At 34.3% G+C, this 4,965-nt stretch overlaps 1 long non-coding RNA gene across 1 annotated transcript; it reads right to left on the bottom strand.

Moving 5' to 3' along the window:
* Positions 1-1,055: 1,055 nt before the first annotated feature.
* Positions 1,056-4,965, bottom strand: LOC104102058 (uncharacterized). Its single transcript, XR_011408230.1, has 2 exons — positions 3,313-4,965; positions 1,056-1,314 (listed from the first exon to the last, which is right to left on the bottom strand). It is a non-coding gene; the product is annotated as an uncharacterized lncRNA (long non-coding RNA).

Raw genomic sequence — 4,965 nt, 5'->3', positions numbered from 1 at the left:
GGTGTGAATTATAATTTCGATGTTATTTGATGTGATTTGAGACCTCAATTAAGTCTGTGTTATGTTTTAGGACTTGTTGATATATTCGGTTGAGGTCCAGGGGGCCTCGAGTGAGTTTCAGAGGGTTAACGTATGGAATTTGGACTTAGAAGAAAATCTGATGGTTTCTGCCATCTGATGTAATCGCACCTGCGGAATTTCCATCGCAGGTGCAAGCTCACAGAAGCGGACCTTCCATCGCAGATGCGGGACCACTACTACAAAAAAGGCCTTTGGCGGCAATAAAAAACAACATTGGCGGCAATAACAATTGCCGCTATATCATTTACCGGCAATTGGTGTTTAGCCGCTGAAGCCGGGGTCGGTAAAGCCGTTAGTGGCGTTTCTCACAAAAGTTGGTAAAGGGTATGACTTATTGCCACTAAAACGCATTTGCTTTAATGGCAAATATTTGCGGCAATTATGATGGTTGTTAAACCCACTCTATAAAAGGCTAATAATGCTCCTTTAACGTCCATTCTTATAGCCGCTAAAGTTAAAACAATTGTCGCTAAAAGTCCATACCTTTAGCGGTAATTGTTTTGTGGCAATTCTGATAAGAGTGGGTTGCTCTAGTGGTGAGTATCCTCCAATTCCAACCAAGAGGTTGTGAGTTCGAGTCACCCCAAGAGCAAGGTGGGAAGTTCTTGGAGTGAGGGAGCCGAGGATCTATCGGAAACAGCCTCTCTACCCCGGGATAGGAGTAAGGTCTGCGTACACACTACCCTCCCCAGACCCCACTAGTGAGATTATACTGGGTTGTTGTTTTGTGGCAATTAGAGTGGCAACAATATCTCTTCTAAAAACGTATTATTATGCTATTCAATTAAAATGCCACTAAAAGTCATCTTTAATAGCAATATAATGGCTACAATATTCCTATATAAACGTCTTAATGTGCCCTTTTATCGTCCATTTTATAGTCAGTATATCCCGTTAAATTGGCGCTAAAAGTCACAAGCTATAACGGTAAGTTTAGCCACCATTAATATTAACTACTACATTCGATCAAAAAATAATGCAAATAACAAAATATATCAATATTAATTCATCAAACCATAATATATCTCATTAAATCTTAACAAATAAAAGGAAGTACTTCTAAAATATTAATATCACAGTAACTTAAAAAATAAACTTAAATTATTTGAACTAAATAGCTAATGTCATTACATAATTAATCTTAACGAATTACAATCTTCAAATAATTTCTGCAACTCTTCGTCATATTGAAATCTTCCACCCGCTAAATTATCGAACATCAGACTGTATGACCTGAAATTATAAAATAACTATGACAATAGATGAAATACAATAATCATCAATTCCAGGCTAGTTGGAGCTTGCTTGAAATTATTATTCGACAAGTCAATTCTTCCACATAGTAAAAGAGAACACACAATGCTCATGCAATGTCGGGAAGAGAAACTGCGATAATAGTGAACTGACCGAGACAGTGTCAGGAGCAACTACATCATACTACATGGGACAACCAGTCAGTTTGGATCTTTGTCATGTACATGTATTACAAAGACATTAAGAAATGATAAAATGGAATAACAAAATAACAAGAACATCAATATGAGAGATGATATGGGACTGGATATTTTATGTCAAAAATACACAAAGCAAAACAAAGTTGACAAAACTCAATTCAAGCTAATGGTTGCATGAATTCAAACACTGTAAAATTAGGTTAGATATACAGATAGAATTAGAAGGTGAGAACTGCATGAAATCTATTGCTTTGATGAAACTCATGAACTGCATCTCTTCAAAGACAGGGATTAAACGAATGAGTCCGTAGTGACTTTCAATACATTAAAAGTTCCTTTTAAAGACGACTTTCCTAAGATGTATTTCAGTCATGCATGTCTGTCTTAGGGAAGCATAAAGAAGGCTTTTTAAAATGCCGATCCAAGTAACCATTGTGTGATAATGGAGAAATAACTAGCAGGAGTAATTTATGTTACCATCTCAAGAAAAAACTAGCAGGAGTTGTTTTTGCTTTCTATCAGCCAAAGCATATATTTAACCATTTAAGCACTTCATAACACTACAGTAATGTTAGCAATCTTTGAGATATCACATTATTCAGAACTTGGCAATAGCTATGATGACTAATGCATATTGACAATAAAACTTGGCAATAGCTATGATGACTAATGCATATTGACAATAAAAGTAGCAGCAGTGACACAATAGTTAGTGGCAGCTGTAACAAGCAACTCATTCCTAGCAGAATCTGATAATAAATCACCCACTTCTTCAAGTAAGAAAACAGATAAGCCCTTTATCATAATTAAAGACCAAATTTGAACGAAAGCATCTACTAAAGCAAGAACTGAGTTCCATACTATTTCAATGAGGTCGATCTAAAAGGAAAGCATGAACTCCTTGAGAAATTTGACTTCTAAAGTATATTCCTAGTATACCTAGTTAGTCATATGACATAGAAAAAACAACTTTACTGCTTCATGAAAGATATCATTAAGTAACTGTCTAATGCACAGCACCATCAAACCAACAATCCGGGCAGTGGAAAGATAAGTTATCACAGCAGCGAACTAACTATTTGTTAAATACCAATCTACACAAGTTCATGGACTTTCTATGCCTAAAAGCAGACCAAACTCTTGCAGCTGCAATGGATCAGATGCCACACTAAAGCAACTTGTTACTTGTAAGCAACACATACTTAAGTAGAATATTCAGATAATTGATTCAAGGCCAAATAATTCCTATAGTGCTATTGAATGTAGTCATGTACTGTCACTGTATGGCCCGTGACTGCTCTGTCTCGTAGGTCGTTCACAATTGAAATTTTCAATGGTATCTTAATCTTAAAAGAAGTTTAAAAAATGGGTTTCAACTATTGAGTATTGACTGGCTTTTTTAAAATCAATAATAAGTAATAAATGAACCTCCTTTACCACAACTATTTCAATGACATAGAGGAAACACTAATACTGTAAGGACTGGAACAAGGACATGTAATCTACGACCCATTTAGTATAATCTCCGTATTAAACCGCACTCTATTATCTGATCACCTTAATAATGATCATTAAAAGATTATTATTATTAGAAAGAAATTCGGAATCACTATAACAATAAGTACTTCAAATATTTAGTCCACTTTTTAATCCATGAGCTTCTTAATCTCCGAGTATTACAATATAAGCGTAGTATCTTATCGTTATAATACCATAACAATTATATTACCATCTTAGAGCACACAAAAAAAGAATGGAAATAAATGGATGAACTAACTTGAAGTTGGTGAGGAGAAGCACAACAACCACGGGCTTGAACACCAATAAGAGCTTCAATTACATCATTTTCTTCTTCAGGACAACAACAAACTTTGACTTCTTGTTGGTCTACAACACTATTAAAGAGCTACTTCCATAAAGCATGTTAGAAGAAGACCAAGTCATCAAGAACTAAAAAGGCAAAAGATCATTAATGTAGTATATTTTTTGGCTGAATATAGCAATGTCTGTATTAAAGAAGGAAAATGGGCTAAGAGACCTATCATTGCAGGACTCAATTCAAATCCTAAAGACATCATGTTATCAAACAATATCTTCCAACACCTTAATCAGCTATAGAATCTTAAATAGTTTGAATAAATAGACATTTCACTATATGTAAGTATGTATTACAATAATCTTCACAACCCATGCTCTCAAGATATGTCAACAATCTTACCATAAGTTGAATATGAGGACAAAATTGTGAAGTACTCTGAAAACTCCGCACATGTTTGTGAGGATTTCCCCATAAAACCATCAGATACGAATGGACTTCATATAATTTTCAAGTAATATAATCTAATATATAGTTAAAACCCACATTTAAATTCTAATCAATAGTTATATATAAACTTGCAAATTTGGACTGAAACTAAATCATCAAGCTACAGATGCATTGACGAGCCTGGTATTGTTAAATATTGTTTCTTCAGCTGAAATTTGTCGTTTAACAGACTGCTTCGTATTCCCAGTAATTTAACAAATATACAGATAATAAGTATCATGTTTTAGACGAATAAGAAGTATTCTACAGATTAGTTACAACCTCGGTCCAATCCTTAGAGATAGACTGATAGGTGATCAACTGTCCCTATCCTTTGGCAATTGGAATCAAACTAGAACTTGAGTTAATTATTCTAACAAAGTCTAGTAGCAATTAGTATATCCTGTTTGTTTAAATGTTAAGAGTCAATTTGGTGATCAAAACCAAATGGGTTTTTATAGAGTATTTGTGCTTAAAAATAGGAACTTTATTCCCCTATCATGTGGAAGCAATTGGATTACTAAGCTACTAAAATAGTTGACTGTACGTCTTGCAGTCCTCAAATAAAACAGAGGATAGGAAGGCAATAGAGAGGTAGATGAGCTCTGCAGCCTAAAAGTTTAGACAATTCTTTATAAATTTCATATGTATAAGCACCAAGTGTTCTTCTTAGCTATTGTTTTACATTTTAAAGCATCCCAAATTCATAAGGAACAGTGAATACAGATCAGTAACTGAAAAATAGATACCAAAAAGGGGAAAAAGAATCTCAAACTACATCACTAATACCTCTGAAATTCACCACTCTCATGTAAAATCAGATCCCATCAAGCAACTGTGAATAGAACTGAGAACATCTAACAAACAGTAAGAAAGCAAGAAGTACAACACAAAAAATGAATAGAATCTACATTATCCTTAGTAAAACTTTGGAAAAACTAAAATTTAGTGAGATATCGATTAGTTGGGCAGCGGCGTCGCACGATGGAGGACCTTTGGAAAAACTTTTTCCTAAAATTATCCTTAGTTCGTGATTTACAATTGGAGGGAATATGTGAATTTTATGAGAAAATATTGGTGGGAAAGATAAAACATTGACTTCAATTAGTGATTATTAGGGGCCAT

The sequence above is a fragment of the Nicotiana tomentosiformis genome, chromosome 1, assembly GCF_000390325.3.
Source record: "Nicotiana tomentosiformis chromosome 1, ASM39032v3, whole genome shotgun sequence".
NCBI classification, from domain to species: Eukaryota; Viridiplantae; Streptophyta; class Magnoliopsida; order Solanales; family Solanaceae; genus Nicotiana; species Nicotiana tomentosiformis.
The sequence above is the reverse complement of the archived record's forward strand: the minus strand, read 5'-3'. Positions and strand labels throughout refer to the sequence as shown.